Below are 22,962 nucleotides of genomic sequence, written 5' to 3' on the forward strand. Positions count from 1 at the left end.
AGTCAGAAAACCTGGATGTACTTCCCAGCGGTCTCAGTGTGTGCGAGTCGCACGGTGTCTCTGAGCCTCTGTTTCCGCATCTGTGTAATGGCCTTATCGCTGCTAGAGCCAAACGGAACGACACCCGTGCAGGTGTTCAAGGACATAAAAGATCGTCCAGGTCGGAATGTACGGGTCGCCGCCCCAGCTCTCTCCCAGCTGTGCCCCCCCCGGGACCCTCCCACTGCATCATTAAAAACTCCAGAGCAGCGGGTAGGACGGGGTGTGTACCTTCGCAAAGGGCCCACATGACACGCGTGTTTCCACTTTTCAGCGCGCGTTCTCCAAATGCCAGGCCGGCCGCCGCCCAGCCCAGGAGGCTCCCAGGGACCAGCTGTCAGGTGAATACCCTTCACAGATGTTCCCTGACCTCAGGCTCTTCAGCGGCGGGGGAAGTGGAAGCCGGCCCCGCTCCAAAACAAACAGGTGGGCCTCCTGTCGGAATCCCGGCCGGCTGGGCGCAAAGGGGCCTTGGTGTAAGGTGGGCTCTCAGGGAAGCGGGCGGGGGGTGGGGGGGCAGGCGTCACTCCCCAGAGGGCCTTCCCACACCACGCATGGCCGGGCTCCACCGGGGGACACGTGTGCCCTGTGGTCACAGACCCCCGCCCACTGCGGAAACCTCACCACTTCCCTCAAGCATTTCCCGTGACACCCAGCAGCCTCTGGGTCCTGGGCTCGGCGGCCAGGAGCCTGAGCCCTGGCGCGTCGGGAACCCGGACACACATGCTTATAAATGGCTCATTTTAGGAAGATAGAATCAAGTGTTGCGACATACCAGACAGACAACCAGGAAGGCATTTAATTGGATTGAGGAGACTTTAAAAACGGGTTTTCACGGCTGGGATCTGTATGGAGTTCGAGGTGTTCATTACAGCAATGACATTTTGCAGTTGTAACAACCTTCGGTGAAGGCGGCCTCTGAATTTTCTTAAGAGCCCAAAGAACTGGATGTACAAAATGAAAATGTTTTCTAGATGTTTATGAAAGCCCCTGTTAATTATTCTATCTAGTGTTCATGGAAACGGTTTCTTGTCTCCAGTGAAAAATCACTCACTGATTCAGCCATGGGAGCTCACGATGCTGGCTTTACTGAGAGTCAGAGAGCGTCTGTGCATAGTGGAATCGCATTGTGACCTGGGGGCACCTCCCTCTGGGGGTTTCATCCTCAGGGAGGGAAAGAGGGAGATAACTCGCTCCACAGTGACTTGTGTCAAAAGGCTAAGGGCATTTTTCCCCCGTGGACAGAGGTCCAGAGGGGCAGCGGCTTCACGGCCAGCCGGACACTACAGTTCAAGAGGCCGCGCAGACCGGAGCGTGTGCTGGGGATGCAGGAAAGCGGGGGGAGACTCTGGATCCTGCCTCCGTGGTGGGGACAGGGCACACGGCACACGGCAGGCGCCCCAAACAGGACCTTGTTTGGTGTTCCTCTTGATGCGGGCATGGTGACCAGTGGGTGGTCGCCCACAGCGAAGCAAGTTTGGGATAAAGAATCTGCTACAGGGGAAGCGGCTTTGGCAGAGGTGGCTCGCTTTGTGATCGGTCCCGTGTCAAGAGGGCTCCCTGCTGCGCTGACTCAGGACCCCTCACTCCTGTACCGGATGGAGGACCCCTATGTCCCCACCCTGCCCCGCTGCCTCCTCTTGGGCTGTGGGGCCGTGGGACGTGGGAAGGGGCTATGGACACAGGGTAAGCGGGACAAGCCTGGTGTCAGTCACCTAGAGGCCCCCTCTCATTGGACGCTCAGTGGGCACGTCCTGCCACCTCGCAGGACCTCCCCCCGGACCCTGCGGGCGGCTCGGCTGGCCTGTCCCCTGGCAGCCGGAACGGCAGGCAGTGATCGCTGTGTCTGGGCGACGGGTGGGCTGTGGCTCGGCCTTCACTGATCCCCTGGGCTCCTGCGGTGGATGGGATGTGAGCTGGACGACACCTAAAGCCAGTCTGGACCCTGAAAGACTCGGTGGTTTCTGCTGACCTCAGGGAACCAGACGGAGAGAGTCCGCCTGATTGGAAGGGGGAAAGCTGGGGCTGTGTCTGCAGGGCGTCCTCAAGGAGAAGGTGGAGGAAGGCGCGGAGGGCCCGGCCGAGGCGGCCTCTGCACTGGCCCTCGAGGCCCCCCGAGGCTCCCCTGCCCACTCACTCCCTCATCAAACACCTGTTCGGGTCGGGCCCCACCCAGGAGGCGAAGCCGGAGGTAACATTCCCTGTTCTGGAATTTCTCCCATCCATGCTCAGAGGTTCTCACCTTGGCTGCTCACAGGGTCACCTGGGGGCTTTGACAAACGCAGTGCCTTTGGACCCCGAGTGATGCTGATGTGATTGGTCTGGGGACCAGGGACAGAGGTACGTCCATAGCTAAAACGCTAGGGGCCACCGTAAAGGTGGAGCACTGTAGGGGCACCGGGGGGGACAAGGTGGGCCCAGCAAAGCCCGGGCGAGCCCCGGCGGAGAAGGTGGCACGGAGGCCAGGGCGGGCGGGCGGGAAGGAGCTCCGGGCAGGAGGGACGCGTGTGCAGCCCCCCGCGGGGGCCGAGGGAGGCCTCCTGAGCAGGAGACGGCTCAGTCTGCAGACCCCGCCCGCCTGCGCCGCGCCCGCGCCGGCCCGCTTCACAGCCTGAGCCCTCTGACCCGCGCCTCTGTCCCCACGCGGGGCCCCCAGCTCCCTGGGGCCTGACTGATCCTGAGCCCCGCCTTCCCTACCGGGCTCTCGCCTTCCTCACCCGCCCGGATTTCATTCTCACACCCGGGCTTGGAGGACACCTGCCGCCCTCCGCGCCCCTAACCCTTCACCGACCACAGCGCGGAGCGCAGGCCTGGGATCTGCGTTGAGCCGAGATATCAGCTGAGCCGGACGCGAGCCGGACGCCAGCCCGACGGCCACGGTATTCACACAGGCCCCGCGGAGCCCTGGGGCCCGGGAAGGAGCCTCAGGGCCCCTGGGAGGGGCGGGAGAGACTCAGTGGGCATGGCTTCGGGTCCCGAGTCCCCTCCCTGGGCCCCTCTCCCCTCGGGCCTCCCCTGGGGGCGGTCAGTGGGGAGAGTGGGCGGGAGATCCGGGCGAGGTGCTGGGCCAGAGCTGGCTGTGCGCATCTCCCGTCAGTTCTGCATCCGGCGACCTCACGTCGGTAGCTGGAATTCGGTGGTGGGGAGAGAAACCACACCAGGAAAATGGACGAATGCCACGAACTGTGAAAACACTTCCCAGAGAGCCGGCTCTTCGACGTTGACAGACACACCGTCGCAGGGCGCTGTGATTTTGCTGGCGCCCTTCTTGCGGAGCAGCTTCGGGCTGACCTTGACCGAAGGTGAGTATCATTCTCCAAGTCGCCGTCTCCGCCCACTTGTCTTCTGGGGGCTACACTACGTCTGGTGCTTTCCCAGCTTCGCCCCCGGCTTTGTAAGTGACCCCTTGCTGGTGACCCTCAGATTATCTTAATCTGCGGCGGCACTTGTCTCCTGCAGAGATCACAGGAGACACGGTGGTAAATAGAGGAGTCAAAACCACTGGCCAGGTCACACCTGGGTGTGAGGTCCGACGGTGAATATCACGGCCCCAAGTGTGATGGTTCTAGAACCGGAGCCTCTACCGCCTCCGGAGCGCTAGAGGGGACCCGCAAGCACGAGCGACGGCCAGAGTCTCTTAAAAACAGCTTTTCCTCAAAATCTTTGCCCGCCCATGCCTCCCTTTCCCAGCAACTCCTCTAATCCTAGGATGTGGAAGAAAAAAACAACCTCTTTTCACAAAGATGACTTTGGAACCCCGTCACGTTCCGCCGCAGATCCCAGGAAAGTGTCTCCGCCGTGTGGGCCAGCGGCCTCCCGCTTTGGCAGCGGGTTCGGAGTGAAAGTCCCGGGCCAGTGGCTCTCAACCTTCGCTGCCCACTCCAAGCCCCTGGGAGCGCTAGGTGGTCTGATACACGGGCCCCCAGCCAGTGAGAGCAGCTTCTGATGGACACGGGCCGTGCGAGCCTGAGAAACAGCCCCTCTAAGCCACCGTCCCATCTGGGAGACGGGGCGTCGTATGTGTCTCACGGGACTGCCGGGAGGACCCCGTGGCTAGTGAACAGCGGTTGGCGGGAGCGTCCAAGTTCACATCCTCCCACCCCCTCCCTCAGCTCTCCCGGCACTGCTCCAGGCAGAAAGTGCGAAGCAGGTCACCGGGAGATCCAGACCCCTGGCTTCAAAAGAGTGCTTTCTGGATCCCGGCATCACTCGGGAACTTGCTAGAAACCCAGATCCTCCAGGCTCATCCCGGGTCCGCTGAGGCTGCAAGTCTGGGAATGGGGTCCAGCAGTGGACGCTTGGACACATCTCCCTGATGGTGCTGACTCACGCTAAGGCCGAGGTGCCGCCCTCTTTACCTGGGGCGACTTCCGGCATTGCCCGCTGCGTCTGTTCCCTGCTCCGGCCGGGTTAGACCCTCTGGCCGACTGGACTCTCCCGCTCCATGGACACCCCTGGCCTTAAATCCTCAACGTGCAGTTCGGGAGCAGCCCTGCCACCGGCACCTCCCACCAGTCGAGCAGGGGGCTCATTTGGTTGTGAGGGCCCAGGCCGGCTTCCAGGGTTCGCTGCCCATGGAACTAGGCGGGGGGCCAGACACAGAGACGGAGTCGCCAGCAGATCCGGGGCCATCATTCGAGGGAGAAACTACTTTCCCGTTTTGCTTTCGAAATGGTTACTGTGCTTACGAATAATGACCCTGCTAATCCTCCATCCTCGTCAGATGAGAACCCTCGGGACAGAGACGTCTGCCCTGGGACAGAGAAGCTCGCAAGGAGCTCTCCTTTAAGGCCCATGGGTGTGTGCGTGTGTGTGGTTGCCTGGATGCACGCCTCCGAGTTTGGGGTCGGTGTGGTTAGGTAGTAGGGTTTGAGGAGAGAGAAAGGCAAGGCTCCCTCTCTGGAATAAAAGAGTTCTGCTCAATGGTCTGGTTTGGAAGTTTCGGACCACGAAGGGCTAGAGCGGGATGTGTTGCTATGGAGATTTCCCAGCCCAGCGTGCACTCATCTCTCAAGCCCGGAGGGAGGGGCCTCTCCGTGCCATCACCCGGTGTCCCCAAAGACCAGTCCGAGCAGACGGAGGCTCTCCTACCCTCGGCCATCAGACGGGCCGTTTGGGTGAACCCCGCGTGCTTTCACGAACGCCAGCAGGAGGGTTCCCCTTCTGTTGGGTCAGACTCGGGTATCAGGCAAGTGTGAACGCTGGCTGGGTAGAAACCGATTAGCGTCCCGACAGGAAGGAAGCCAGTGTCCTTGGCTGCAGGCTCCCGACCTTATACGATGCCTCCTGCTTCTCCCTAAACTACATTCATCGTCCACCCTATGAATTTTACTGATGGTCCCACACGTATATGAAGAGGATTCCAGGGTTGGGAGGACATCCCCAATTGCAGTGGATGCAAATGAGCTCAGACCTGCTCACAAAACATGACATCAGCCCCTTGGCCGTTCATCTCATGGCGTCTTCCAGGGGCAAACTCGGCCTCCGTGATGACTACCGGACGTCCAAAGGAGTAAAGTGTCGGAGAAGAGCATGGAATTTTCTCTCTGCTGCGGCTCCTGCCAACAGCTCGGCCACGAGCTGTCCCTGGCTGGTACAACTTTAACCTATGGTGTGACAGGCGATGGTGCCCAAGTGGGATCTGCAGGTGGCCCTACAGCAGAAGAAGAATCGATGGAGGTTTGTTACTTGACAGAAAGGGCTCCGTCGCTCGTATCTGTAGATACAAATATTGCAGCAGGTTTTTCACAAGGTGGGAAATAGACGAGCCCTGAATGCCTTATCATTCAGGCATCGACACGCCAATTCACCCTTCAGATCTTTATCCGCGAAGTTTCTTCGCGTGGTATCATTTTCTCTGAATGTTTTTACATCTTAAATATATAAATATTCACACAGACCTCGGTGTCATTCATCATATCGTTAGGATGATGAGAATGATTGTGGGGGTAAATTAAGGACCATAATCATGAATGTAAAACGTGTCTAGATATTTATGAATCACGGTGGTGAAACTGCTTTATAGCTCTGTGTAAAATCCTTGTCAAATTCCATTTAAATGTGTTTTAAAAAGTAATGTTCTGGTGCAAACCGAGATTTTTATAACAGACATTAATGGAAAGCACTAGGCGCAGTTGCTATGGAGACCGTCAAAGATGAAGTTTGGTTCTTACCAGGACCTTCCTGGTTTGGTCGGAGACCAAAGACCCAGAGGGATGATTTTCTCCAGTAAATTAGAAAAGAAGATGTAAAGATGAAGAGACGGTGTGGGTTGGGGGGGCCCCTCCTCCAACCGAGGAAGCAGCCAGAGGCATCTCACTGCTGGGGAGGGAAGTCCGATGGCACTCAGCTCCTGCTTTTACCGCATTTATCAGAAACACTGGGGCAGGGGGCTAAGGAGGAGGTGCCATCCCCTACCCTGGCAGTGACTTCTTCGTGCTGAGAAAGGAGAGCCCAGGTTGAGAGGCAAGGGTTCCAGACACACTGGTGGAAGGGTCAGACCAGGCCAATCTAGTTTCTCTGGCGAAGGAAGTTCAAATGGTCAGTTATCAAAATGGTGGTGAGGCCTCCAGACCCTCGAAGCCCTGGGTCTTATACGTGAACTGGGGTTTCACACTGAGATGAGCTACAAAGGTGTTGGGGTGGCCACAAAGTTCGTTCGGTTTTAAGCCAAAATAAAAGACACATTTTTCATTTTCACCAAGAATTTTATTGAACAACGTGTTCGCTAACCAAACGAACGTTTTGGCCACAACCCAATGTCTTCTTATGAAGACGTGTGAATAGGAGTGAGATACAAACAAGAATTATAACAGGGAAAAGTTAGTGAGTCAGGCAACTAAGTGTGCTTGCCTGTGTGTTTTCCTCAATCCTTGCTTTATACATCAATCTTTTATAACCCATTGTTCTGTAGAAAAGCTTGGTCTTAGAGAGAAAAGAATTTTCAGAGACCTTCTCGGTGCCCCCATGTCGATCCCCTGGGCTCAGCACACTCACTGCCCCCCACTCTCATTTCCCACCCTCCCCCAGGGGCTGGTAACTGCTCTTGGCTCGTGGGGGGACCCTCCCTGGGGAGGTTACCCCTCCACCTGCAGGGAGTGGTCAGCCTACGCCCATGACTGACTGTCGTCGGGGGTGAGGCTTGTGCTCCAGAGTGCGCCCCCCCCTCCTGTGATGGGAGTCACATCCCTCCCCAACCCCCCTCCCTGGCCTGCTTCCCTCACCCCCTATAGCTCGTCCTGGACAGCACTCCCGCCATCAAGAGCGCTGCACCTAATCCTTGTCTCAGGCTCTGCTTCCAGGAACTCTGACCCAAGACAATAACCACAGAGCAAATGGCACCTCCGTGAGGTCGCCAGGCCACACACCCCATCACAGTTGATGCTCGACCTTAGAGCCCCAGTTTCCCAGTCGGAGTCCCATAGCACTGTGTTGTTTATGCCTTCAAGCTGAAGCGTTAAGTCACCAAGGGTAAATGAGGAATGGAGTAAAGTTTGATGATTCTCTGACCAATGTTAATAAACCACGTTTACACGGCATCGTGACCGACAATTGGAGTGATTTGTAGTTAAGACTAGATCATGTTTTGGCGGGACGCATTCAGCTAGTTCTTCTGTTTTGTGGACACATATAGATGCCATTTAGAATTCATTTCGTCTTATGAAATGATTGAGACCCAGTACAGGTCATAACATCAGCGCGTTAAAGACCAACCATCGTATATATCACGGGAAAGCTGAAATCTTTGTATGAACACAAAAGATGTTGAGAGATAAACCAGGTATTTCCATGGCTACCAAATCGCAAACAGAGAGTTAGTTATTTAGTGAGTCAGATTGGGAATCCACATTGCTTGTAGGTAAAACTGGCCTTTGCCTGTCTGGGCTATTCATCTGTAAAATGGAAGCAGTAACTTTGAGGGCCGTGGTGGTGATCAGTATGTTAATTGATTGACTCATCTACCCACCCATCCACTCACTCAACATTCATGGAGACACAACACCTGTGTTTAGCACGTGGACGCACAGACGTATCAGTCAAGGTGTCCAAAGTCAGGGAGAGGCAAACACAGACGCCTGGAAAACACACTGGTTTCACTAACGGGTGAATGAGACACAAAATGTGGTCCAACCATACAATGGGATATGATTCGGCCTTAAAAAGGAAGGACATTCTGACACACGCTACCACGTGGATGGACTTTGAGGACCTCATGCTTGTTGAAATAAGCTGGTCACAAAAGGAGAGATGCTGCCTGGCTCCACTTAAGGAGGTCCCTAAAGCAGTCAAATTCATAGAGACGGAAGGTAGAATGGGGGTTGCCGGGGGCTGGGAGGAGGGGGAGAAGGGAGTTAGTTTCTAACGGTGGTATGGACTGAGTTGTGTCCCCTCCAAATTCTTAGGTGGAAGCCCCAGCCCCCAGCGGGACTGTAATTGGAGAGATGAGGCCTTTAAGGAGGTGACTAAAGTGAAATTAGGTCATGAGGGTGAGGCCCTAATCACATAGGACTGGCATCTTTTTAAGAAGAGGAAGAGACACCAGAGCTTGAACCTCCCCCAACACATGAACACAGAACAGGCCACGTGAGGACACAGTGAGAAGGCAGACGTCTGCAAAGCCAGAAAAGAGTCCTCACCAGCCACCAACCCTGACAGCGCTTTGATCTTGGACTTCCAGCCTCCAGAACTGAGAGAACATAGGTGTCTGTTGTTTAAGCTGCCAGGTCTGTGGTATTTTGTTACTGTAGAAGACTATTGGAGATGGGTAGAGTTTCCGTTTGAGAAGACGGAAAAGTTCTGGAAAAGGTGGGTAGTGCTGGTTGTACAACAATGTAAGCTACTTAATACCACCGGACCGCACACTTAAAATGGTTTTACGTCACGTGCGTTTCGCCCCAATAAAGAAGCCGCACACACAGAGCGGTACCTGTCGTCAGAGGGGACGCGCGGCCTATTCTGAACTCGGACGGGGAGGCTGGCACAGCTCGGGCGGGACACGCGTGGCTGGAGTGGGAAGGAAGAGCTACGTGAAGTGGAGAAGGACGTGCAGGCCAAAGGGCAGCAAAAGCCAGAGTGCGAACGGGGCGAGGAAGGGTGACGCGTGTGCTGTGAACGACGAGCCGTTGGCTGTTGCCGGGGCAGGAAGTGGCGGGCGAGGCGGGGAGGCAGGGCGGCGGGCCAGCCAAGGAGCTGGAGGCCGCGACCGTGAAAGCCTTGAACGCCGTGCTGAGGAGCCTGGCCTTCCTCCTGCCCACAGCAGGAGCTGTTCAAGGATTGTAGACAGGAAGGAACAGGGTCAGAGGTGTGGCGGAGTGACGTGATGGATGGGAAGCCCTTGGCAGGCTGTAAACCCTGCAGAAATGTCAAGCTTCCTTACCGGTGTTACCGTTACAGTGACAGCTGCAGGTGATACGTGGCGTCTGGTGAAACAGCAGCACGCAGGGCGGCGGGAAGGGTTCTGGGGGCGACCGCGGGGCACAGAAGCCAGGGCAGGAAGCTCACGTTCTCACCAAGAGACAGCCCGGCCTGCGAGTGGCGGCGATGAACCGGGAACGTGACAGCAAGTAGCCACTCGGAGACCCTGGAAGAGCGCTAGGCAGCCAGGCCCACAGGTTCCGCCCGAGGGACAGCGGGTTACGCAGAAGGCCGGCCAGGCCTCGGGGCTTATTAACAGCACTGTTTACTCGGCGGTGGTGTTCCGCACGAATCGACACAGAGAAGATGGATAAGGGTGGGGCTCCATGGGGGGCGCAGAAACGGACAGGGGCCCTGGGGAACGACAGAGGGCTCTTTTGTAGACGGAAGTTGGCCGTTTTAAAGAACTTGAAATGTATTGTTCCCTGGCACCTCTTCAGAAGTAGGGAGTCGAAGAGCTCTTACATTTTGGCACAGAACCGGCTTGCCCCGTGGGCAGCGGAAGCCTCCACCTGGACAGCAAGCTGCGGGATTCGGAGGAAAGCCCGACTCTCGGCGAGGAATGTGTGCCTGAAATTTTGCATGTAATTCAATTTTTGTAAATTTTCCCAGCTGACTTAGCATTAGAATCGACGGGCCACGGTCAATTCGCTTCTGATGGATTTTTCACTCTGAAGGGGCTTGTTAGAACATTCTCTGCATCCCACGCTTCACTCGGGGTCCACAGGGGACACACACACACACACACACACACACACACACACACACACACACGCACATACACGGAGCCCCGCGAGGCTGGCGGCTTTTAAAGGAAGCCTGGGGGCAAATCAATCATTTCCCAGCACTGCTCTTGGAAAGTTCAGACTCTCCTTCCTACATGGCCGCACCTGGAATATGCTAAGCTGAGGACTAAAATAATAAGAATATCACAAAGGCATGTCACACCTTCATCTACAACTCCAAAGCCGAGACCCCACCAAATATGTATTTGGCCCCTCTTAGCATACCACTAGGTGGAGAAGTATCTTGTTTATTTCTACTCTGCCTGTCTCTAAAAACTATTTGTGGTAACTTGACCAAGTAGAAGCAGAAGACAAGGCTTCCTGTTGGGAACAGAATCTTTTCCTCCTTGAACCCCCGGTGCCAGCACGACCCGAGGGACATGAGGCCCTCCACCCGGAGTTCTTTCAAAGAACGAGCGAAAAATCTGTCATCAATTCAGCTGGGGAGTCAGGACACAAGCCTAATAAAGCAATTATATATATATATATTATAATTTTATAAATCTAATGGATGCTGAAGGAGGGATAGAGCAAGAGGGGGTGTGGGCCAAGGGGGCGGGGCCGGCGCGGGTGAGCCCCTGCGCTGCCCCCGGCCCGCGCACCTCCTCTTCTTGCTCCAGTGAGCCTGAGGCCGTTGTCACAGAAGAAGAAACCGAAGGTCAGAGAGGTTTGTGTCTTGTTTGAGATCCACACAGCCGGTCACAGAAGGACGGTTAAGTAAGAGGGAGGAAGACTCGGGATTTAAGTTCCGTTTGTAGGTCTCAAAGCCCCTACCTTTCCCCTCTATTTGCTAAGTGCATTAAAGGTGTTTAGATTGAAAAGAGACCACCTTGGGGCTGGTGTCTGGGACGTGGAGGGAAGGAGAGGAGGGGACCCTGTGCCAGCAGGAGAAGACGGCTCGCCAGGAGAGCAGGAGGGGGCCGTCCGGGGAACGAACCGGATTGTTACAGCCTGGAGGGGGCTCCCGTCCCAGGCCGGAGCTGTTCCCTGACATGATGCTTCTGTGGTCAGCCCCCCAGCGGAGGCCCTGAAATGCCCGGCCGAGGCCGAAAATGCATCCTGTAGCAGCAAAAGCCCACTTAGATTCAAGTCTGATCAACTGCAAAATCATCGTAAGGGGAGGCTGCGCTATCTAATAAGAATAAGTGGGAAGGGCGTGGGAAAGCCGGGGCTCCTTTGCTGAGGAAGATACCTGAAACGCAAGCCCGTCCCTCCCCATCCTGCCCCACCCCAGCCTTTCTGGCCCTTTGCACATGGCCCTGGTGTGACAGGTGGCCCTCGTGACTACGGCTCAGGCCTGTGCGGGACGCACCTCAGGCTCTCGTCCCGCTTCCCTCCCACAGGCTTTGGGCTCTGACCTGGGATCACCAGGCAAGTCCCAGAGGGCGGACCGTCCTGTCCCGCAAGAGGCTCCCCAGGGCCGGGACCAGGGAGGGAACCCTGGATGGAGGTCACGTGAAGGACTGGCTTTCCTGCACCAGCATCGCGGAGATACCGGTTCGGCCATATGGATGCCAGACAAGACTCGAGATGGTCTCAGATGAGCCATTGCTCAGCTAAAGCCAGAGAGGGAGGCCGGGTACACGTTTTGGGAACAGACCTCAAAGAGCAAACATTTCCCAGGGGGTAAAAAAGTCTATATTGACGTGCTGACTTTTCATGTGGAAACCTCATTATTTCATCCATGAAATTCTGCTCTCTGACCTGGGGCGTCTGAACCGCGACGAGCGACTCTGCTGGTGCCAGAGGCTCCCCCACTCCCCACACCCGCCCCCGCCCCCAAACCAGCCCTTCGGCCGCGGGCTCACTCCCACTCAGGTCAGGTGCTCTCCCTCCTGCCACCCCTGCCGTCTCTCACGCCTGGGTGCTCTGATGAGCCCCTCTGCACCCAACACTGGGAGTCCCTTCCCTCCCCGTTCCAGCGGGGCTCACACGCCCCCCCCCCCCCCCCCCGCCGCAAGCCCTGGGTCAGTCTGTTTGCGTCCCTGCATTTGCCCATACACAATCCAGTTGGAAGAAAACCACGGCGTCACTGAAGGTTGATTGTGTCTGGTCACAAATCGCCGCCACTGCCAGCAAGGCTTTTCCTGTCCCTGGCCAGACCCCCTTCTAGCCCTAGAGGCCCGATTACAAATCCACCGCACACAGAGGCACCCAAAGGTCGGGGTGGCGGTCAGCGCACAGGCCTCTGCGGGCGCCCGGGGCCCAGCGGGCAGCCTGGCTCGGTGCGGAGCTGAGCTCCGGAGCAGGGCATCTCCCACAGTGACCCGGGGCAGGAGCCAAGCACCAGGGCAGGTGAGGACAGGGCGGCGGGGCACGGGGACACCCCTCCGGGGACTCACCCGCTGTTTGGGGGGAATCTGAGAGTCCTGGGTTCCCACCCTCACCCTACGCAGGTAGAATCAGAGCAAAGGGAATAGTTTTGTTCCTATTGAAACTCTTTTTATTCCCTAGATGTGAGGCCTGGGAGACTCAGAAAACACACAGTTTAAGTAAGAGGCTCTTCATAAACTTGAAAAAGGAAAAATACCTCCTTTAGTCTTAGGAAAAAAAAAAAATCTACTGATCCAGGCAGTTTGTTTCTTAAAGGGAACAAACTAGTGATTTCATCTTTAAGTCAAAGGTCCAGAGGGTGGCGGGTCATTTCTATAAATGCACATCTTTGAGTGAAAATGAGTGAGGGGTGCAAAAAGCCAAAAATTGATATTTCTGTATTTAATTAAAAAGTAATGTTTTTATAATCGAAATACAAAATATGACAAAACCCCAGGGGCTTTCCAATACCTCTGGGATAGTCTAGATTCCTCAGGACAGGGTCCCAGGGCCTGAAAACCTAGGGCTGAGCTGCTTCCTTACCTGTGACTGGCCCTGTCCCCCCAACCTCTGCTCCAGCATATTCTGGAAAAGGCCATGATTTCTTGCCTCCCTGCCCTTGGAGGATGCTTCTTTCTTTAATGGGCTGAGTGCTTTGTCCCCCCTAAATTTGTATGCTTAAGCCCTAACCCCCATTGTGATGGTATGAGGAGGTGGGGCCTTTGGGGGGTAATTAGGGTTAGATGAGGCCATGAGGGTGGGTCCCTCATGATGGTATTAGTGGCCTTGGAAGAAGAAGACAGACCCTGCTACCCCTTCACCTGCACACATGCACCCAGGAAAGGCCATGTGAGCACCCAACTGGGAGGTGGCTGTCCACAAGCCCGGAAGGGAGCCCTCACCAAGAACTGAATCAGCTGGCACCCTGCTCTGGGACTTCCCAGCTTCCAGAAATAAATGTCTATTGTTTACACCACCCAGTTGGTATGTTATTATAGCAGCCAGAATGGACGCGTACAGCTGGCAGATGGCTACTCAGCCTGTAAGACTCAGTTCAATCACCGTTCCTCCCCATAGCCATCCTCCGCCTACAAGATCCAGTGAATCAGTCCCCTTCCTGCGCCCTCAGAGCACCCTGGTCCCAGCACTTCTGCAGGTCTCATTTGATTGTGTCAGACCCTCTGCTTCCTGTCTGTCCTGCCCACCAGGCTGCACACTCACAGCCGGGGTCAAGTCCTGCTCACCTGCTTCCTCATCCCCCCACCCGGCCGGTCACCGTCTCCATCACTGTGTCGATGTGTCATAGTGACTTGATAAATTAGTCTTTTGAAGAAACAGTTTCTTTTTACATCTCTGAACTTCTTGGTCATCATTAGTAGCGACACAGAGATAATCTTCCTTATTAAGAAGAATGGCAGGGACTTCCCTGGCGGTGCAGTGGTTAAGAATCTGCCTGCCAATGCAGGGGACATGGGTTTGAGCCCCGATCCAGGAAGATCCCACATGCCGCGGAGCAACTAATCCCACGAGCCACAACTACTGAATCCTGCGCGCCTAGAGCCCGTGCTCCGCAACAAGGGAAGCCACCGCAATGAGAAGCCCGCGCACGGCAGCAAAGAGTAGTCCCCGCTCGCCGCAACTAGAGGAAGCCCGCGCGCAGCAACGAAGACCCAACGCGGCCAATAAATAAATAAATAAATGTATATATTTAAAAAGAAGAACAATTAGAAATATAATCATCATTAAAACAGGATTCACCTAGTGCCTATGGGCGTGGGGACAGAAGAGTTAAACAGAATCTGTGTCTAGAATAAAATTCACATGTAATCCCTGATACCGAGGACTTTGTGGTCTGATCAGGGTGGCAAGACATGGGATTTAGAACCATGGGATTTTGAGGTTGAGCAGGTGCAGTTAGACAAAATAAAACAACAAACTAACAAGTGTTCAGGTGGTTTTGATATCGGGGGCCTGCTCCAGCATGGTTCCAGCTCCTGTAGCACGGCCACTGCAGGCCTGGGGGGTGGTCTCCACTGGGAGCACGTGGAGGTCTTAGGGGGCCCAAGGTGGGCTCAATGTCAGAGTTGGGGGAATGGCTTCCCCCACTGGGTTACACTCAGGTAAAGGGTCCCCCCAAAGTGTCACAAAGTGTAATGAAAGTTTTGGTCTTATTCTCTGACCTCAGAACCCAGACAGGGATCTGGGGAGATTGGCCAGGATGGCTTCAAGGAGAAGACGACTTGCTGCACTGAGTCCCTACTTCTCTGTAGCGAGGTCGTTCCTGGCCACGACTGTCGTGTCATTTCTTATTTCCTAACAGAGTCCTTCCCAGAGAATCCCCTTATTCTCCCTTGTGTCAGTTCAGGTCCTGTGAGACACACATGCCGAGACCAGAGGAAATATGCGAGACATTCACTGCGTGAACATGTGTGACAAAGGGGAGGGGGGCACAGGGGTGGGCGGCGAGGGCCTTCACCTGTAACACAGGTGTGACACCTGGGCGGGGGGGCGGGGGCAGGAAGAGCCTCAGACCCGAGTCCTGAGGGTCCCGGCTGGGCCAGCAGGGAGCCGCTGAGCTGGCGCTGCCCGGTGAGGCCTCCCGTAGAGGGCGGCCCAGCTCTAGGACACCCTGGGCACCCAGAGCAGTGGGTCAGGCGTGCCGGCCCCGGTGGAGCCAGAGGTGCAGCACCTGGAGGCCGTCAGTGAGCCGTACTCCCCGCGGAGGTCCTTCTGGAGGACCGCCCCTCACTTGCAGGGCTTTGTTGGAAGGCCTATGAGTGGTGTCAGATCCCCGGCAGTGAACGTGACCTGACTTCCCTCCCAGGAGGAGGGAGGCCCCCAAGCAAGCCTCAGCCCCCCGCTTAGCAAGGGGCCCCCCTGAACCGTAGCAATGAAAAGCGGTAAGGGGGGCACTCGAACTGCAAACACCATGTAGCAGGCAGGAAGTTCATGGTCACAGGTGTGCAGAAGTAAATCCCGTGATTGACGCAGGCAGTTAAGTAGCTTCTCCGTCAGCTCCAGCTTTCCCTGCCGATTTAGGGCCACCTTCGTGACTTCGGAGCGTTCCGACCCCTGCCCGTCCCCAGGCTCCCACACACGTTCCGTATCCCATGTGACACTGGGGGAGGAGGATGGCCTCCCCTGGCTTCACTGGGGCTGGTCTCAGACCAGCCGGCCCGGGGTCACCTGCCTCTGTCTTGGCCGCTCTCCTGCCGCCCCTGGTCCTGCCCAAGGGGTGGGGCTCAGACAACCCCCCTCACAGCCACTGCTGGAGCTGCGGTTGTGAACGTAGCTGACCTGTCTCCCTCCCTCCACCTCCCGCAAGTATCTTCTGCATCACGACGCTTATGCAGCGGCCTCAGGAAGGGCCGTGACCTGGGGCGAAGCAGCTCACTTCAGCCGCGGCATTCCCGGGAGAGAGCCTACAGCTGCGCGTCTGCCGGTGACACCTGCGGCAGCTGGGGAATAGATCCTTCCTTCCTGAAAGAGGGTCCGGGAGGGACCCCCCCCCCCCGCATGAGAATACTTGGGCGCAAATACTGGGGGAGCGTGGACCGCCACGCCGCCTCACGTGCCGCGAGGGTGTGAAGGTAGCGAACGTGCAATGAACACCAGCGAGCTTCCGGCCTGCAGACCCACCCCTCCCCCTCGAGGGAGGGCGTGTTCACGTGACCTCTCACCCACCCGAGCACCGTTCGCCCTGAGGGGAGGCGTCCCACCCGCCGGCCTCTGGCTTCACTCCCTTACCTGCTCTCCGCCGGACCGCGGGCCGGCAGGGGGTCAAGGCAGGGAACGCAAACAGCCCGTCGCCAGCTCTGGCCGGGGCTCAACTGTCAGGCGGCAGCAGCTGCCGCGCTGGCGAAAGCGGTTTGGCAGGGTTCCCAGCGGCCTCTCGCTGCCGTTGCCCTGGAGAAGCCTCGAGTCTCGCGGTTACGTATCCGCGCGGGGCGTTTCCCAGCATTGCTGCTGCGGAAGCGGAAGGCGGCGCCGGTGCCCCGGGGCGGCCCCGCCCGCCCGCCCGCCCGCGCGGAGGAGAGCCACGCGCTCCGACGGCGCGAGCCCCAGCCTAGAGCCCAAAGCGGGACCCCGCCCCGATTTTCTGTGGAACCCGGGTAGCGGGGGTTCGCACGCCTCTCCTGTGGGCACAGGCGATGAGGCAGAGCCGGGGTAACCTGGTAGCGCCCCCAGAAGCGCTGCGAGTAAGCCAGCGGCTCATCGGCATCTCCTCCCGGGCCGGGCCCACCGGGGCTGCGCGCTCCGTGACGCTTCGGCTCTAGAGCAGCTCCCCCCTCCTTTCCGGCCTCCGTCACAGACAGGGCCGCCCGACATGCCCCCCACCAGCAACTCAACCCTTTCGATGATAAGGAGAGTCCTTCTCTCACGGCCTCTTGGCTGAGCGTGGAGATCCCCCTGGGAGGGGGCTGCCTGGAGACGCGGGACGTAAGAGCCGGGGGGGACCTTGAAGAGAGCGCCGTTCTGTGTGCTCATCACACTGGCCACTGCAGCCCCCGCGGAGGCACTGGACAAAAGCCTTGCAACAGCGACTTTCCTGGACTCTGCACAGGGAAATCTCCCTAAAGCCAGAGTGTCATCTAAAACATCATTTTTATGGGAAAGCAAAAGCAGGATACAATGTGGTGCACAATGCCAGCTCCGTGTGAATTGTTAAAGACATTGTGATGTGTTGGCCCCTTTGGCAAATGCTCCTGAGGGCTGTTGAGGGTGCTTTGCCCCAGCAATGCCTCTTCTGGTGTTAGGATTTGGGTACAAATAATGATGTGGGTTTTTTTCCTCACCCCTCAAGAGGGGTTACGACTCCAGGGTCCTGGAGGAGACGTGGCACGCCCGCGCCGCCGCACTCCGAGGTCTTGTGGGGCGGGGGGAGGCAGAGAGAATCTGGGGTTCTGCCTTTATTAGGGTCCAGGGCGGGGTGCCTCGGGTTTTGCTGGTTGTCTCTTTATGGGTGAGTTTAAAACTTAAGAGCAGGAATTAAAGCACTGGAAGGGGAAGGCAGGCTTAATTTTATCTTTTATCTTTTTTTAATCTGGGTCACCCTGGCTTTCTAATAGGGGAGCTTAATGGGTGGGGTGGTGGGCTCTTTAGCTAGCAGTGAAGGTGGGAAGGTGTTTACTTGAGATGGGAGTCCTTGAAGTGGAGGCCTCCGCGGTCAACTTAGGTCGGTTGCCACTTACATCACCATCAGAAAAGCTAATTGTCAGGCGCTTGCGCTGCAGGGAGCCTTCTGGGAAGTAGCTGCTCTCCCTGGGTCCTCAGATGACAAGTTATCTAAGAGACCCCAGGCCGGAACCACCAGGCTGACCCACCCTGAATTCCTGACCCAGAGGAACCCTGTGAGATAATCCGTGGTCACGTTCCTCTAGGCTGTGACATTTGGGGATAATTGGTTATGTAGACGGAGGAGGAGGAGGCCCACAGCAGGGGCAGGAGGCTGAGGCCCAGATCCCAGGAGCCTGCCCCCGCCCCCACCCCGGGGCTCTCGGGCGCCAAAGCTTCTGGAATGGATCCCTGTAAGCTTCATAAGCAGGTAGAAGGAACAGGTATTTTGGAAGTTGGGACATACGACAAACTGGTCATTATGGCAATGATCCTTAGATGAATTGACTTTCAGTGCATTGATTTTTCTGTGAATAGCCTAGAGCTGGGATAGATACCTAGTGTGCTTAGACTTTGGAATCTTAGAACCAGGGTTTTAGCAAGACTTTCCATTGAAATGTGCTACGGTGGGGCTTCGAATGAGTAATATTAAGGTAGTTCGTAGCTGAGTAGCTGAGTTACAAGACAAATCACCTCTCTCTCTGCCTCTACCCCTCCTCCCCCTCTTGTCCCTTCCCCTCCCCCTCCCTCCCCTCCGCCTCCTGCCCCTCCTCTTCCCCTCTCCTTCCCCCCTCTCCCCCTCCCCCTCTTCCCCTCCCCCTCCTCATCTCCCCCTCCCTCTCTCCCTCCTCCTCTTCCCCCTCCCCTCCCCCTCCTCCTCCCTCTCCTCCCCTCCTCCCCCCCCTTCCCTCTCTCTCTCTGCTTCTGTCTCTCTCTCCATGTATCTGGGTCACTGTAAAACAAAGGTAATCAATTCCCTATCCAGAGGTGATAGTACGTCTACTTTCTGCTTTCTGGTAATCTGTGATTATGTTTGGGAATAAAGTCGCCTCTACAGGATGATGGTAAGAATGTAATTTACAGGTAGAATAAAAAGAAATAGAATTCATAAATAACATCTCCACGGATGCTTTAAAAATGACTTTTCCACTCTCCCAAAGATGTGGGTGCCTACTTCCTCCTGTAAGCACCTAGGATTGCCGGCAAGCGAGCCAGCTGCCACCGCTACGAAAGGTTTCTGCGAAGCACAGTCTGCAAACGCCAGGTTCACCCACTGCAGGAGGGGTGAAGCCCGGCCCTCGGTCCCGCGGCTTTGCAGCCGCCACATGCGGCCTGCTCGATGGCAGTGCCCCCAGCTCTGAAGTGTGCAGGGGCCAGGAGCAGGGCCGCCCCACCGGCCCGGGGTCCGGGGAGGAAGGCAGCCAGCTGAGGACTGAGCTGCAGGAGGAGGGCGTCTCTGACAGCTCAGGGTCGGCTCTGTGAAGTCTTCAGGAGCTGCAGGCCAGGCCTGGTGTCTGACTGCAGCGCCGGTGGCTCTGTAGCATTGCGTTTGTAAATTCTCTCTGTTTCCATCTTCCCCGATCTCCTTGAGGGCAGGGCCGTGGCCCGGTTGTCCTGGTGTCCCCGCCCAGCACTCAGCCCGGGGCTGGCACATGATGGGACTCCCTGGTGACTGCTGAGCTGATCGGAGGGGTTAACTCGTGGCTCCAGGATGGAAGGCAGAGCTGGGGGATGGGGGGACCACTGGGGCTGCCCCGGCCTGCTTGATGGCCGGGGACGGCGGCGCTGGGTGGTGGCTCCGCGAGATGAGCCTTGTGGACGCGCCAGGCCCGGACAGGTGTAAAATCCGCACCTGCCCCTGTCCCAAGTCAGGCAGAGGCTTCCCGGGGACCCTCACGCTCACGACAGGGTCACTGGGGCCTGGGGGAGCCCTGCTTCGTGAAATCACGGGGGGCCTCCGCCTCAAACACATTTCCAGTAAGACGCTCCCAGGCCTTTCCTCACTTGAGTCCCAATGAAGGAGTTGTCAGTGCTGCAAGATGCACACCTGGTGTCTAACACGCCATCTCTTGCAGCCTGCGAACCGGCCAGTCAAGACGCCCACTGACAGGGGCCCAGCAGCTGGGGGTGCCTCCCTCCCGAGCTGAGGACCGGATGCAGGGGGAGGACAGAGGGAAGGAAAGGACCGGTGCACGGGGTAGCACTCAGTCCACTCTCTCTGTCCCTCTCTGCCTGTCTGTCCCTCTCTGCCTGTCTGTCCCTCTCTGCCTGTCTGTCTGTCCCTCTCTAGGCTGCTGCTTTGCCGCTTTCCCCCATCTCTGCCTAACTTCCCTCTTGCCTGCCTGCCTTCCTTCCTTCCCTCCTTCCCTCCTTCCCTCCTGTCTGCTTCTCTGCCTTCCTTTCTCGTCTCAGGAAAGAACTTTATGTCTAGTTATTCTCCTCATTTCATAGCCCACTCTCTCCACTAGTCCCTGAGTTTTCATTCTATTTTTAATTTTTATAATATTTATATGCCATCCTCATATCCTCCCCTCCCCTCAGAAAGGACCTATTCCAAAGGGCTTAGTATATGTCCTCAAGTAAGTAATGATCCCTGAGTAGATGGGATGATTCTCTATATATGCATATTTCTAGGTACAGTCGTTTTCTTTCATTAAATACACAGATCTGTACAGTCTGATGCATTCTTGATGAATATGCATATGTGCATTAGCATAATCACCCCGGTCAAGATGTAGGTGTAGAACATCCTCATCGCCCCAGAAAGTTCCTTCGTGTCCCTTTCTAGTCACCCCCACCCTCCAGAGGCACCAGTGCTGTGGTTTCTCCTCCTCACATTGGCTTCCTCTTCTGGAAGTGGAATCACACAGTGTCTGGTCCGTCACCTCTGGCTGCCTTCACGCAGCATATAGTGTTTTTAGAGTCAGCCCTGCGGTTCGCTCCCTCGCTTTGCTGAGCTGTGTCCCATCACGTGAGTGCATGGACTTTATCCATCCAACGGCTGGCAAACGTTTGGGTTCACTCCACATTTGACTATTACGAATGAAGCTGCTGTGAACGTTTGTGCACGTCTTTACGTGGGCATAGGTTCTCGGTTCTTTTGGATAAATACCCAGCAGTGGGATCGCTGGGTCACTGGGGAAATGCGTGGTCAACCATATAAGCTGCTTCCAAATCGGGTGCCGTTGGACACCGCCAGCAACACTGACGCATGTCCACTTGAGTGGCTGTGTGGGAACATCTCGTTACCGTCTTACTTGACATCCCCCGAGCTTATGATGTTGGTTTTGTTTAACGTGTTTATAGGCCATTTGCATGTCTTCTTCTACAAAGAGTCTAGACCCTTTGCCCATTAGAAAAATTGGGTTGTTTATATATATATATATATATATATATATATATATATATATATTTTTTTTTTTTTTTTTTTTTTTTTTTGTGGTACGCGGGCCTCTCACTGTTGTGGCCTCTCCCGTTGCGGAGCACAGGCTCCGGACGCGCAGGCTCAGCGGCCATGGCTCACGGGCCCAGCCACATCCGCGGCATGTGGGATCTTCCCGGACCGGGGCACGAACCCGTGTCCCCTGCATCGGCAGGCGGACTCTCAACCACTGCGCCACCAGGGAAGCCCGGGTTGTTTATATTTTTATTGAATATTTTTAGAAGTTCTATACATATTTTAGATTTCTGTACTATAAGTATTTTCTCCTACTCCGTAACTTACCCTTTCATTTTCCTAATGGTGTCTTGACAAGCAGACAGTTCTTATTTTAATGAAGTCTATTGTATCAGGATTTTGTTTTGTTTTGCTTTATGGTTGGTGTGTTTTTTTGTATGACCTAAGAAAATGTTGCTTACATTCACCAAAGTTCAAGAAGGTATTCTCCTCTATTTTCTTCTAGAAGATTTATATTTATATTCTATTTTTATATTCTATTTATATTTATTTAGTTAGTTTTTATGTGTGGTATGAGGTAAGGGTTGAGGTTCATTCTTCTTCCCATACAGTCGTTCCAGCACCATTTGTTGAAAATACTTTTCTTTCTCCCGCTGAACGTCCTCGAAGCTTGTGTTAATCATTTACATGAATAGCGTGTATTGTACTACAATTTCCATTGTTTCTTAATTTTTCTTAACGCGTCTGTAAGACGCGCCCGCACTTTGCTGTAGTCGGTCACTTAGTTATCACCATCCATTCATTTAATCCTTCAATAAATGGTGGAGAGAACGGAAAATAGCTCTATTCTCATGAAGTTTATAATCTAACGAGGATATTGACCAAAGTAAATAAATATATTTAGTCAGTAAGAGCCGTAAGGAGAAATAAAGCAAGATGAACAGAAAGGGTTTTTTGATATTGAGTTGCGTGAGCTGTTTATATGTTTTGGATATTAACCCCTTATTTGTCACGTCATTTGCAAATATTTTCTCCCATATCCAGAAGGTGTCTTTTCATTCTGTCAATGGTTTCCTTTGCTGTGCAGAAGCTTTTAAGTTTCGTTAGGTCCCATTTGCTTATTTTTGCTTTTGCTTCCTTTGCCTGAGGAGACAGATCCCCCAAAATATTGCTGTGAGTTATGTCAAACTCTTAGGTTTTCTTCTAGGATAACCTTTTATTTTTAAATAGATTATTTGTAGTTGCTTTATACTTTGTTTCAGATAATCCCAGTGTCTGAAGTCTTTGGGGTAAAAATCCATTTTGGGGAAATTCCCTGGTGGTCCAGTGGTTAGGACTCTCACTGCCGAGGATCCAGGTTCAATCCCGGGTTGGGGAACTAGATCCCACAGGTGGTGTGGCGTGGCCAAAAGAAAAGAATAATAATAATAAAATAAATCTATTGGGGGTTATTCCCTTCCGACTCTCATTTAGGGAAGCTTGCTTCCTCATTATTTTAACATAGCCGTATATTCAGGATACATTAAAATAAGGTCGCAGGGCTTGGGCTCCATCAGCAGTCGAGCAATCAGAAGTCCCCACCCTGTGGAGCTTACATCCTAGTGTGGGCAGCCTTCATTGCCACCGAGGTCACTTGAGTCAATGCTTCATCTGTGGAGGGCAGACGTACAGGCTAGACTTCCTTGCTTAGGGATTTGACATGGTACTTTAAAACATTATAAAATTTATTGAGCCTCAGGATGTTTTCCATGGGCAGTTTTCCAGAATGTCTAGAGCCTGCAGTACACCTGGAAGCAGTCCAATGTTCTCTTTTTAAAACCCAGTAACTTCGTTTGGGTCTCATTATTTCACCTTCATAGTTTGAGTATCATTGCTCAGATACCTGAAGATATGTATAAG

General features: G+C 55.0%; 1 long non-coding RNA gene across 2 annotated transcripts in view; it reads right to left on the minus strand.

Annotated features, from left to right (window-relative positions):
- Window positions 1-803: 803 nt before the first annotated feature.
- LOC136792047 (uncharacterized) overlaps window positions 804-22,962 on the minus strand; it is a 138,308-nt gene continuing 116,149 nt past the window's right edge. The window contains exons 1-2 of one of the 2 annotated variants that reach the window (XR_010835192.1): window positions 16,299-16,561; window positions 804-5,692 (exon numbers count right to left, since the gene is read on the minus strand). This is a non-coding gene — a long non-coding RNA (uncharacterized lncRNA). Of the gene's footprint in view, window positions 5,693-16,298; window positions 16,562-22,962 lie in introns of those variants that run through there. The other variant, XR_010835193.1, reaches the window with a different exon arrangement.

This window comes from Kogia breviceps, chromosome 10 (assembly GCF_026419965.1).
Source record: "Kogia breviceps isolate mKogBre1 chromosome 10, mKogBre1 haplotype 1, whole genome shotgun sequence".
Classification (NCBI taxonomy): Eukaryota; Metazoa; Chordata; class Mammalia; order Artiodactyla; family Physeteridae; genus Kogia; species Kogia breviceps.